Source organism: Bolinopsis microptera, chromosome 7, assembly GCF_026151205.1.
Source record: "Bolinopsis microptera isolate Bmic1 chromosome 7, MBARI_Bmic_1.0, whole genome shotgun sequence".
NCBI classification, from domain to species: domain Eukaryota; kingdom Metazoa; phylum Ctenophora; class Tentaculata; order Lobata; family Bolinopsidae; genus Bolinopsis; species Bolinopsis microptera.
Genome location: NC_087078.1, coordinates 1,839,638 through 1,853,964, shown reverse-complemented (window position 1 = coordinate 1,853,964; position 14,327 = coordinate 1,839,638). Strand labels below are relative to the sequence as shown.

At 38.7% G+C, this 14,327-nt stretch overlaps 1 protein-coding gene and 1 long non-coding RNA gene across 3 annotated transcripts in view; one reads left to right on the top strand and one right to left on the bottom strand.

The window, feature by feature from the left end:
* Positions 1–14,327, top strand: part of LOC134818603 (uncharacterized) — an 84,621-nt gene that overhangs the window by 346 nt on the left and 69,948 nt on the right. The window lies entirely within an intron of this gene.
* On the bottom strand, positions 10,490–12,331 carry LOC134817755 (uncharacterized). The gene is made up of 3 exons (XR_010160562.1): positions 12,211–12,331; positions 11,855–11,983; positions 10,490–10,583 (listed from the first exon to the last, which is right to left on the bottom strand). It is a non-coding gene; the product is annotated as an uncharacterized LOC134817755 (long non-coding RNA).

Sequence of the window (14,327 nt, the reverse complement as noted above, 5' to 3'; positions counted from 1 at the left end):
ATGACAATTCAAAGTATTTTAATTTTACTGTTAAGATTCTGATACATGATCAGGCAACATCTATTTCAAGATTGTAAGGATAAGCAATAAAACAAGTCAATTACGATGCACAAAAAAATGATCCTTGTAATATTGCATTCAAATAAAATATGCAATTAATTTATCTTCGAAATTTGTTAAAAAATACAACTAGGCACCTCCTAATTACACTGAAAACAATATTATATACTGTCTCCAATTACATTACTTCAAATTCATTACAGTCTCCAAGAAACATCTGAAAACAATGGGTATTCCACTGTATAATATATTAATTCATTCCTTGAAACCTCCTAGAAAAGGTCTTTGTCTGGATAATTATAATGGTTGAGAAATGCAGGATTTAAACAAACAAGCTTTAGTTTAAATTGTAGCATAATCATTATTTATAACTAATATTTTGATATTAAATTTGATATTGAATAAAACAGTTGATATTATAACATAATAACTGGAGTAATTATTGTGTAAGAAGCCTGGTTAGCACTTACAGTTAGTAAACCACAGCCTAGTTATAAAAACTAGCTAAATCTCAGAAGAAACTGGAAAACATTGTAAAATTTAAAATCAAATGATTAACTCAGACGGTGTCATGAAAACAAATATTATGACACATTTCAATACAAATAAAAACACTGCTAATACTTCCCTCTAATCAAACTATGAGGATACTCAATACTCATCCTAAAACATCACAAAAAAGTTGTCCAATCAATCTATCAAAGAGTAACTTTTCTAAGCCAAAGAAAATGGGGTTTTGACACCAGATAAAAGCTTTTCTTTAATTTTTTCCAGCTCTTGAGATGAAAGAGGTTTAACATTGAAAACATTTCCATCATCCGCAGGAGTTATATCACTTTCCTCAGTTTTGTTGAATAGTTTTATTGACTTTTCCACACACAACTTTGCTTGACTCCTAAATGTGTCGATACTCTTATGGACAGCTTCAGCAGCAGCAGGGTTTGTAGAATCAAATGTGTTTATAGAAAAAAAGCATCTTTTAGTGTATCTCAACAAATGCCAAATCCTGTCTTTTCGTGGAGTCCAAGTAGGGAATGCTTTAGCAAGATTAAGTTCTCCAGTAGACTTAACTTGTGGATGAAACACAGGAGTTATAAACCGTAATGACGGTCTTGAATATGGAAAATTGTCAGGAATGTATAGATTAAATTTAAAACATCCATCAGCGAACATTCCAATTTTGATGAAAATCATTCCATGCCACACTTGCAACGACTTGAAAGAAGGGACTACATAAACTCCAGAGGGTACATTGTTGCAAAGAAGTTTGTACTCTGCAAACAATTCATGGTCTCTGAAGAATGGTTGAAGCTCAGTATGCTTTGCCTCACTGTTGTTACTGTTGTTATTGTTGTTCATTCTGTCAAACTCAGGGTTACAACATCACTATGCTAGATGCTGATTTGTTAATTCATAGCTGAAATTGTACTAATTTTTATGTTAATACAGCAGCGAAAATATACATTATGATAATTCTAAATATGGGAGCTGTAATACCATCATTGAACATGACTTGGTATGAATAGAAATGTGGTTAGAGCTTCGCATTCTGTGCGGAAAGTTCAGTGTTCGATTCCCAATGTCACCAAGTCTAGGGAGATTAGAGTTTTAAGGATACATAACTGTATCTAGGCGAAGTGAAACATTTGTGTTATGTCTTCTGTGTCTAAAACCGTGATCGAGGGTTAGATGAGGGGTCCTGCCAAAATATTTAGAATTATCAAAATGTAAAAATATTGTTTTTCATTAGAAGTATTCAGCCAATATAGGATACTATTTAGGGTTAAAAATGGTTTCTGGTACTCCTCATTCATAATTATGAACACTAGTAACATTGGTTAAAAAATAAAGTATAAAACATACTAAATTTGAGAAGTGTGATATATTATATTATGGTTCTAGAACATGACCCATGAGTGGAAACTTTGAAATGACGTCAATAGGGCAGGAAAACATTGTAAATTATAGCAAATCCGTATAGATCCACTTAGATTGGAAAACTTATTTTTCAAAAATATGTCACCTATGATTTAAAATCGTGCACTGCAATTTTCGTTGTGAACCTAGTCTGGTTAATATGAATGTAAATGTTTAAATAATTCAAGAGATGTTTGAATGTTTAATTAATGTAAGAATATTAGTAGAGGCTCTTACGGGCATTGTCTGCTCGATACGCTAGGGACCCAGAGATACACCTTACTAGAGCATTTTTGACCGTAGAATCGATTGAAAGTGGTTTTAAAATGATTGGACCTGCATGTTCTGGGGTAAAAATTGGCAAAAAACCGATGTTTGTGGCCAAAAATAGGCCAAAAAACCATGTTTTTTGATATTTTGGAGTCAAGTTATATTTTGTTGGTTATGTCGGCAAAACGTGCATGAAAGAGCTAAAAAGACAGCCGCCAAAAAGATTTTGTAAAAATAAAAAAAATCCCTTATTTTTCTGAGGTAAAAAACCAAAAAAATGGAAAAATTTTGGGCTTTTTTGCGGGCAAATTTTTTTTTGGTTCTTATATGCTATTTTTTTGGAAATTTTTTGTTTATATTTGTAAAACAATTAATTAAAGTATAAATTTTAAAATAATTTTGACCAAAAAATTCAGTTTAAAGGAACCCAAAATTTTGGTGCCCGCGCATATTTTTCGAATATTTTCCCCCGTGGTATGAAAATCGGCGCTTTAAAACCCCTTTAAAAGCTTTTTTTTCCACAATAAAATTTAGGGTGTTTTTCAGTATTTTTTGGGCGAATTTCGAAGCCCCTTTTTAACCCCATTTTGGTTTTTCTTTTTGATGTGTAATTTTGGTTTACTTTTGTTTTTTTAATTTTTATTTTCTTTGTGTGGGGTTTCCCATTCATTTTCAAATTTTCCCATGGTTTTTTTTCATATGCTTTTTCCCCAGAGTCGGCTCTATTTGTGACATACCTCTTATCTTCTACATAGTTTTAATCGTGGTTTGTTGATACTGAATTGGTTTAATTGATACTATACGATTACTTTGTTTAGAAATGTATAGTAAGATGTGACGGAATAAGAGAAACTAAAATATTTAAATGGGTTGTGGCCATTTCAAAATATTCGATTAGGTTATATTTTTTAAAATTGAAGGTCTTTCACCAAATTAGACTTGAATAGTTTTTCGACAAAGTTTTAGAAGAGCTTTAAAGATTTTCAAAGAATTAGCAAATTGATTGTACATCTTAGAAGCTTACTACAGAGAGGCTACCTACACCAAACATAAATCCGAACATATCTTGCAGATAAGTTGGAGCCAATCTAGTATGGATTTGTGAGATTTTGTAGTGAGATTTTGAATTCAATCCTCTTCTCTATATCCATTATCCAACCAGTAAAGATTGATCAGTTCATCCTCAAGATGGTAATGTTTATATTGCCTTCAACAGATTTGGCTACGGCATTGTAGTAACTGGACCTGATAGGATACAAGGATACAAGGATACAAGGATACTTTTATTGTGTTCAAAAGTGGTAATCCTGAATAACATTGACATCATTGGCAAGTAATGGCCTCAAAAATTATGGTCACACGTCAAGATCGAAATCAATAATAATGTTTATAATTTAGATAAGGAGGAATAATCATTTAGACAGTCTCGCCTCTAGTTATACTCTCTACAAGCTGACTATCTTATTGTCCTAATACTATGAAACCTTGTCAGGCTCTGTAGTTCGTTTCAGTCTCAGTTCTTCTACATGCTTTTTATTAGCTTTTCGTTCTGTGGCAGTCCTATCAGGGCAGATGTAAACTGAGCTGTTCCCCTCCTTGAGCGTAGTGTACTGGTGTTTCTGATCACTGGTGTTGCATGGTCAGAACTGCTCAATGCGAACTTTACTGGTCTGGATACATTTTTCTTTCGGAGCTCCAATACAGCAGCAGTCCCTGACTAAAGGCTTCTCACTAATTTCATTCAGAACCTCCTCAACATTACTCAGCAGTTGCTCGATTCTCTGATTCTGATAGACCATAAATGATTACGTTCTTGCTTCACTCAATCTGGTTTTCCAATTTTTTAACTGCAGCGTGGATCTCTCTTCGGGGCGAAAGCAGCATTGAAGCTTTTTCTAACGACTGAAGAGTAGCTTTTCATCTCCGTTTGCACGGTATTCTGCATTGATTTGAGCTGTTTGTTGCTTTTTTAAATAGCCTTATTCTGAAGATCGATGATAATACTCTGATCTGAAATCTTCTCACTTTTCAACTTGTCAATTTCTTCTGCAAGAGGTATCGCCTTCCTTAGCCAGTGATACTGAACTGGTCCAATATACAAACAAACAGTTTCCAAGCATTCGCATGGTTTCTCTTTCGTTCTGATCTCTTGTTCATCAAATTGCAAGATTGAATTTCCTCGTACATTTCTTGTTGATTTCACTACAAATCTCATCTAAAACACTCCCTGGCTTTTAATAGTAGGCAACAAACATTACTAATTGAGTTTGTAGCGTATATTAAGACGCAATGAAACTACCGGACCACGATGTATGGGGACTTGCCACCCCATGGCAAACATTAAAATATATCGACTCTGTTACAATCGTTTCCTGTTAATATAAAACTCCGTTACAAATGAACTGGGATCTGGCAATACTACACCTTAGTATCGATAAAATATGATAAAGTAATGTATAACTAGACTTAAGTAAAAGTCTGAAAGAATATAGAAAACAAAATATATACTGCTAGAAAGCTAAATAATAAACTGCCAAAGAATCGTTAACGTGATATAAAACTGTTCCAAAACGATCAAAGGGGGAAGTGAATAGATCACGGACGAGGTAACATGCATAAGGAATTACAAGGTTTGGCCTCACACACAATATAATTACATGAAGTCATTTACTGTGAATTGTGCCAGTGTTTAAAGATGCACGCTGGTTGACTGTTAATAAATAATTTAAGATGTCTATGTAAGATTTTCCGTTCAAAATTCTGGGTGATCAGTTTATCGATTATGACGCTTTGCCCTTGTCAGAGGGTCTATCATTATGAGTTTAGATTGAAATTGGCTAATCTCCTCTGAATTGAATACAAATAACACACGTTATTGCCGACGTTTCGCCCCCATGGCTTCTTCAAGGCGGAACAAAAACTTTGTTACATAGTGACCTGGTAAATATCCAAATTAATACATAAAACTCTGAGAAACATTAAAAATAAATGGGAAGATTCTAAGCGGTAGAAAATTTTAAAGCAAAAGATAGATGTTAGGCCAAAGAATCTAGAACTGTCCAATATTTGAGAGCTAGACCAACGTACACAGAACAGCAACGAAAATAGCTTCCTACTCCCTAACATTTTTCGGGGAAACTGAAAGGGTGCCACGTACATATATTTTGATGACATTTACATAATAGCCCATGTGGTCTTTTGCCACGAGTCTGCTTCAGGTGAGAGCCTGAGTGTTTATTTTAGAAGTAACTGCTTGATATACAGTGATTGCCAGATCATTCGGTCTGCATTACTAATGTTTTATGAGCGCTTTCCACACCATCTCATTGAGCAATACTATATTAGACCCGAAAGACTTTAATTTGAGTTTTAGAATTATTTATATTAGTTTTAGAATCATGTACATTAGCTGCAGATAGTATTTAAAACGGGTGGGCAACAATTGACCCCCCGTAAATTGACCCCCCGACAATTTTCCCCCGACAATTGACCCCCCAACAATTAATTATCCCCCCGACAATTGACCCCCGACAATTAGCCCCCCGACAATATAATTAATACAATTAACCCTAACCCTAACCCTTATCCTAACCCTAACCCTAACCCTAACCCTAACCCTAACCTAACCCTAACCCTAACCCTAACCCTAACCCTAACCCTAACCCTAACCCTAACCCTAACCCTAACCCTAACCTAACCCTAACCCTAACCCTAACCCTAACCCTAACCCCTACCCCTAACCCTACCCTAACCCTAACCCTAACCCTAACCCTAACCCTAACCCTAACCCTAACCCCTTTACTGACCCTGACCCTGACCCTGACCCTGACCCTGACCCTGACCCTGACCCTGACCCTGACCCTGACCCTGACCCTGACCCCTGACCCTGACCCTGACCCTGACCCTGACCCTGACCCTGACCCTGACCCTGACCCTGACCCTGACCCTGACCCTGACCCTGACCCTGACCCTGACCCTGACCCTGACCCTGACCCCTGACCCTGACCCTGACCCTGACCCTGACCCTGAGGCCTGACCCTGAGGCCTGACCCTGAGGCCTGACCCTGAGGCCTGACCCTGACCCTGACCCTGACCCTGACCCTGACCCCTGACCCCTGACCCTGACCCTGACCCTGACCCTGACCCTGACCCTGACCCTGACCCTGACCCTGACCATGACCCGATCAATTGATCCCTGTGTAATTACATGGGGGGTCAATTGTCAGGGGGTCACTTGTCGGGGGGTCAATTTTCGGGCGGTCAATGTTGGGGGGTCAATTGTCGGGCGGTCAATTGTCGTACTAAGCCCTAGATTTCGTGACAATTGACCCCAGTGTAATTACATAGGGGGTCAATTGTCGGGGGTCAATTGTCGTACTAAACCCTAGATTTCGAGACAATTGACCCCAGTTTAACTACCTAGGGGGTCAATTGTCGGGAAGTCAATTGTCAGGGGGTCAATTGTCGCGGTACCTATTTAAACATCCAGTTCTTTGTCCTCAAGAAACAATTTTCTCGGTCGGTTGACGAAGGTTTTGACTTAATCTGAAGAACAGAAATATGTTCATATTTTCATCAGCTGCTATGAAGAATATCATGAACACTATCTTAATAACAAGTGAAATATGATCTCTTTTGCATTTTGTAAGCATATTGTCCAGGACAATTGAGGTCAACATTACATGCTCATTGCTCCTGTAGCCTTCTCTTTTAATTAGTTTTCCCAAGGTTTGACACTGGCCCGGTGCGAAATTTGAAGGAATATGGGAATAATATTCCTACTGGTTTCAGGCAGGAATTCCATGTAATGTTGACAAGAAGCAGATTCATCCCCTAATAATGAAATAGTAAGTCAGTAAACGGAAGTTTTATACCTCGCCAAATGATGCGCGTGTTATTCCAATGAAATGCTGGTTATACCTTTGAAATTTGCTTTTTCGTGCACTCAGGCCTCTGATTGGAGGAATCTGAGGGAATAATGGGAATAACGGTTCTGATTGGTCGATTCAGACCAGCCAAGGAATAATTTGCGCGCATTATGCGCAATGTAAATGCTGGCATTGAAATTTCATTACAAAATAAGCTTGGCGTGTTACTGTCCGTAATATGATCCAGCGTGCTAAGCTAACAAGACTCTAGTAAATTGTGCGTGATTTTCAATTAAATGATAAGCTATTTTGATAACAGATACTTCATAGATCAAATTGGTGATTTAACTGTCAATATTCTGCTTTAGCTTATTGCTGCTATCTCAAACGATCTATATTTTGTAGCCGAAACCCCATAATAGATTTATGATATCATCAACCAGATAAAAATCATGTTGTTATATGTTAATTGTTATGCATTATAAATCATATTGTTTAATTTTGTGGAACCATCAAAATTCACACCTCTGAAGCCAAGAATTATGAACAAATTGGCTTTAATTCATTTGAGCTGAAATAGAGATTATGGAACAGACATTAACAGTAAACTGCGGTTTGACTGTGCTGTTTTGTGGGACTAACTAAATAATACAAGCATTTCTTCTTATAAAAATAATTAAAGTTTGATATTTACATTATCACTTTCGTAATCAACAAAGATAGGTAATGCAGATACACTTTTTTCATATTAAAAATAGGATTTAGACTCGGCAAATTTTATATCTAGAATGATTTCATTTTCGAATTAAAGCACTATCCATTATCAAACGCCAAACTAGCCGTGATTTTCATGTCGGAAAGAAATTACAAATAGGTTTATAGCTTGGACGTTGCATTATGATTAACAATTGCAAAATAAATGTTAATAATAACTTGCACATAATATCCCGATATCTTAATTGCTTGTCTTTTCTAAAAACCAGGGGTGGCAAAAATTAACGTTGGCCGGGAGAGTTTTAATTTCTACTCCTCCTCCATCAGCATGATTGTTTCGTTGTGTGAATGAACGGTAGAGACAACCAAATCCAAGAGGGTGAAGGGCAAAAGGAACTGTCCCAGGTTTTCGTGCCAGGAACCCTGAAATGACAATCTTTAGTATTGACTAAAAACACGTATAGTAGTTTCTCGTTGCAGACTGCAGTAATTTAAATATTTTTATTTCAATTTCAGAATTTAATAATTTCTAATTTGTTAGAACATGTTTATGAAGAAAAGGGAGAGGGGCCGGGAGTACAAAAATTTGAACGTGTTTTTGAAGGAGAGGGAGAGGGAGAGGGAGAGGGAGAGGAAGAGGGAGAGGGAGAGGGAGAGGGAGAGGGAGAGGGGTAAGTATTTATAATGTTTTGTTATTAGGTATTTATTTGGAATTGGTTTAATTTGGTTGTAAAGTTATTCTATTATGTAATGAAGTATTTTGTTTTACAGGTTTTGTACATACGACAAATACGGGTTTTATTGGTCAACTAACGGTCATCTAACAAGGGAGAGAGAGAGGGACAGGGAGAGGGACAGGGACAGGGAGAGGGAGAGGGAGAGGGACAGAGAGGGAAAAGGAGAAGGAGAGGGAGAGGGAAAATGAGAAGGATAGGGAGAGGGAGAGGGAGAGGGAGAGGCTGAGAGGGAGAGGGAGAGGGAGAGGGAGAGGGAGAGGGAGAGGGAGAAGGAGAGGGAGAGGGAGAGGGAGAGGGAGAGGGAGAGGGAGAGGGAGAGGGAGAGGGAGGGAAAAGGAGAAGGATAGGGAGAGGGAGAGGGAGAGGGAGAGGGAGAGGGAGAGGGAGAGGGAGAGGGAGAGGGAGAGGGAGAGGGAGAGGGAGAGGGAGAGGGAGAGGGAGAGGGAGAGGGAGAGGGAGAGGGAGAGGGAGAGGGAGAGGGAGAGGGAGAGGGAGAGGGAGAGGGAGAGGGAGAGGGAGAGGGAGAGGGAGAGGGAGAGGGAGAGGGAGAGGGAGAGGGCAAGTGAGAAGGAGGGGGAGGGGGAGGGAGAGGGAAAGGAGAGGAGAGACTGAGAGAAGGAGATTGAGTGGGAAGGGGAGAGGGAGAGACTGAGAGGGGGAGGGAGAGGGAAAGGGGAGAGGGAGAGGGAGAGGGAGAGGGAGAGGGAGAGGGAGAGGGAGAGGGAGAGGGAGGGAAAAGGAGAAGGAGAGGGAGAGGGAAAATGAGAAGGATAGGGAGAGGGAGAGGGAGAGGGAGAGGCTGAGAGGGAGAGGCTGAGAGGGAGAGGGAGAGGGAGAGGGAGAGGGAGAGGGAGAGGGAGAGGGAGAGGGAGAGGGAGAGGGATACGGGTTTTATTGGTCAACTAACGGTCATCTAACAAGGGAGAGAGAGAGGGACAGGGAGAGGGACAGGGAGAGGGAGAGGGAGAGGGAGAGGGACAGAGAGGGAAAAGGAGAAGGAGAGGGAGAGGGAAAATGAGAAGGATAGGGAGAGGGAGAGGGAGAGGGAGAGGCTGAGAGGGAGAGGCTGAGAGGGAGAGGGAGAGGGAGAGGGAGAGGGAGAGGGAGAGGGAGAGGGAGAGGGAGAGGGAGAGGGAGAGGGAGAGGGAGAGGGACAGAGAGGGAAAAGGAGAAGGATAGGGAGAGGGAGAGGGAGAGGGAGAGGGAGAGGGAGAGGGAGAGGGAGAGGGAGAGGGAGAGGGAGAGGGAGAGGGAGAGGGAGAGGGAGAGGGAGAGGGAGAGGGAGAGGGAGAGGGAGAGGGAGAGGGAGAGGGAAAATGAGAAGGAGGGGGAGGGGGAGGGAGAGGGAAAGGAGAGGAGAGACTGAGAGAAGGAGATTGAGTGGGAAGGGGAGAGGGAGAGACTGAGAGGGGGAGGGAGAGGGAAAGGGGAGAGGGAGAGGGAGAGGGAGAGGGAGAGGGAGAGGGAGAGGGAGAGGGAGAGGGAGAGGGAGAGGGAGAGGGAGAGGGAGAGGGAGAGGGAGAGGGAGAGGGAGAGGGAGAGGGAGAGGGAGAGGGAGAGGGAGAGGGAGAGGGAGAGGGAGAGGGAGAGGGAGAGGGAGAGGGAGAGGGAGAGGGGTAAGTATTTATAATGTTTTGTTATTAGGTATTTATTTGGAATTGGTTTAATTTGGTTGTAAAGTTCTTCTATTATGTAATGAAGTATTTTGTTTTACAGGTTTTGTACATACGACAAATACGGGTTTTATTGGTCAACTAACGGTCATCTAACAAGGGAGAGAGAGAGGGACACTGGGACAGGGAGAGGGACAGAGAGGGAAAAGGAGAAGGATAGGGAGAGGGAGAGGGATATAATGCTGACGCTGTAAATAACTGATACATTTATACATTTATACAACTGGAACTATAATTAACTAACCTCATTACTAGAACTACAAGAACGTGTGGTACAACAACTCAACAAGGAATGCTTTTCGTTTCCAAACTGTAGGTTCCTCCATGTTCTGTAGTTTTCGGGTCTGGAAGGTAAGTGAATCTGATTTAAACTTGATATCATTTCATAGTGAATAATAACTGCTGTTGTGCAATGTACAAACTGTTTAGTTAAAATATGAACAACGGCTTGTACTCAGAAAATTCAGCCAGAATAATTTCCATTGTCATCCTGCCAATAGTTTAAGAAAGAATCAGTTCATAAGATTTGCTGTAGGCAGGGACAAAAGGAAATCGCGGCATGTACGGAATCGCGATTTCCCCATTATTTGCGACAAATTTTATGTATAGTTTAATGTATAGAACAAGGCCAAGGGGATACAGAAAATCTCAAAAGATTAAAAGACACATTTCGTAACTACCAAGATGATTCGAAAGTTTTTAATGATTTTAGTTTATTACAGAATGTATCAGAAAATATTTTTGCGAAGGAAGTGATAGTTAATAATACTAATATTTCGGCTCGAAAATGTTGCTATCTAGACTTAAACATTAGTTTTATCAAGGGAAGTTTAGAGTGTCATCTCTACTATAATTCAGAAAATTCTTTTTGTTGTATGTACGACCGCCCACGTGCAAATTAGACGAGGAATAAGAAGTTGCATAGTAACCATGGTAACGAGGGTTGTTACGTGCACGTGCAATGATTGTTTTAACTTCATTTTGATCGGTTTTGTTGATATTACGCTGTGTTTAGCACAAGCTACATTTTAATGGTCTGTATCTTCGGTTTTGTAGGATATTTTTTGATGAGATTAAACTTACTAACAAAAAATACTATCAATATTAGCTTCCTCCCTGTGACCACGGGTTTTCTAGTTTTATGATAAAAGAAAAGATTACAACTTTAAAATTACATCATTTCCTTTTTAGATGGAAACTTTCCAAACAATTTGTCTGGAAAATTTATTTCCCAATTAGTATGATAAGCCAGAGGTAATTCGATACTCAAGGGTTTCAAAAATCGTACCGAACTTTTAGGTAAATTGGTTGCACAAGGATTTAAGTTAGCTGCATTGTGCAACAAGTTTGTCAAGTTTTATAAATCACGACTAAACATTTTGCACCATTTTTGCACTTAGGGGTCGTTCACAATTCACATATTACGTAATCAGCCGAGGGGGACGGGAGGGGGTTTTCCAAATGATTACGCTACTGTCATTTTGACACATGCACAATAGCTATGTGTAAAACTGATTACAGAAGGGGGGAGGGGGTAAAAATTGTCCAAAAAGCGATAACGTAATGTGTGAATGGTACAATAAATATTTGAAGTAGATTAACTCGTGAAACTTACAGGATTGAGAGGGAAGTCCGAACGTTACCATTACAGTAGGGTCACCAATAGGTACTGACCAGTGGCCATACTGTCTCCAGTTCTCCTTCGTCTGCAGTGCTGATGGCGATTGACGGACTCCTGTGTAAACTGAATGATTGGACAATTGTTCAAAATTTAAGCCGTACATAATGTCAAAAGCTAGCTAGATTAACTAGCAAATGGTCTGTTGATTATAAAGATACGACAAAATAACTGAAGGAAATAAAGTTGAAAAGTTAATTCATTTCATGGAACCTGAACTATTAATTAATTAATCAATAATCATTGATTCAAAATTTTTGTAACAACTTTCATAAATCTTAAAAATAACCCACCAATTCAGGATGTGTTAAGGAGCAAACTCATCTTCTCATCACACAACTCTGATAACAAGATCCAAGATATAGCTGTGCATGTACAACCATCACAGAATCTTCAGCAGGCATCAGCTTTAACAAAACTATTTGATGATAATTGTGTTTTAGCGGTAGAGCTTTTTAATACAGAGCATTGCATAGCCTGCTAACTGCTTGTATTAAGTAGTAAACTATATTATTAAACGAATAGAAAATTGTACCAATTATCCCAAAAATCAACGAGAGTGTAATTAGTTATTGTTCTTAATAATATAACTAACCTTTAATCTTTATCGATTGATTGTAATGTCAGTAGAAATTGCTGTTTAAAATCCTTAATATGGAATAATTTAGTCTGGTTATTTTCGATAATTTGGTAAAATCTTGAAATAAAGATTATCGTGTTGTTTAAAAAAGTAATATATATCTGAATTTGTAACTGTTTATATTACAGTTACAAATTTAGACAATGCAAAGTATCAGTTGTTGCAAGATGACTATTTCAGTCCCAATCATGATTGTCTTTTTATAATCAAGATAAAGAAAAAATGATTTATTAACGTTGATTAGATGATAACTGAGTAGAGATGATATTCCTTTGATCGAATTGAACTGTGCGTTACAACTTTGTTTATAAACAAAAAAAAGCTGAAAAAGGACTATTATTGTTTTGTCATAGAAAATCTAAAACGCAAGGACAATAAGTTCTGTATGTCAAGTTTAAATAAACTCTGTTCTTATCATCATCAGGATAATAGTCAGTCGTTTCTCGTTATGAAAAATAAAATTGTGTAGCTGCTATATTTACCCATTTCATTACATGAAAAATTTAATTAAAGGGGTTGATCACATATTAATACATTACGTTTTCACTTTTTGGAGCATAAATTCATAAATGATAACGTATTTTGTAATATGTGAACGACCCATAAATCAATTAATAATGGACAAATAAATAATTACATGTGCATGGTACCATAAACATTTATTGTTGTATCATATTTTTGGAGCCCTACCCCGGGCAGCTTTAGCTTTTAAACTTGCAATAGCGCGCGTGACCGTAATTGGCAATCGAAATTGTCTTTTTTCGTAAAACAAGCTTGTCACGTACCACTTTTTGATTATTATATACGCATATGCACGTTAATAAATAAAGTACGTAACGCATGACTTAAGCTGCGCGTCTTAACATAATTATAAACTAGAACTGATGCAATGTAAATTACTAAATTGATGGCATAACATGTAAAAATATAAATTTAATCACGATCAGAAAGATGTATGGATGAATGATGATAATTAATTACTCTACACTCGACTGTCACGGACTTTTTAAACACGTTCTCTAGCTGGCCCTGAATGACTATTCGAAATTTTAGCCCTCTAATCTGATCCCAACCCTAACCCAATCTTTAAAAAGCATACACTGAAACCCTAACCACTAACCCTAACGAGAAATTAGACCAACTTCATTATACGGTCATATCATGTGATCGAGACAGTTTTTCCCTTATATCTTTTTAATAAAATTATTCAAACAATATACACATAATATAGCAATGACCCTATATAAAATCAAACCTTTAAGAATATACAAAATTCCCTAAGCACTCAAAAATTACCCTTGGCCTTGTGGCTCCAAGTTAAGATCTAAACTGTTTATATTAACAATGTTTTTTCTTGCACCTCTGTCTCCACGGAGAGAAATCACTGTTGTTCTTAGGATTTCAAAGCGAAGGCGCTTTCTGATGTAACCTACAGCATCCGAGTACCTCTGGCCAGTGTGGTACTCCATCTTACTGGCCAGCTTTTTTACCAGTTTTTCAGCTTCACTACCCATTCCACCAGAAGTCGAGAACACTAAAGGTGTGAAGGTTCCTTTCTCCACTTCAAGAACCCTTGCGTTGTAACATCGCTTTTTCTCATTTTCATGGGACTGGTACATTGCTGGGATCGATTTGCTTGCATTGGAGGGGGCTGGGGCATGAAATACCCTTACATCAAAATATGCCCTCTCTGAAGCATTCCAAATCGATCTTGCAGAAATGTCCAGCCTAGCTTGGTCTCCAAGTACTGTTCCCTTAGGCAACTTCAGA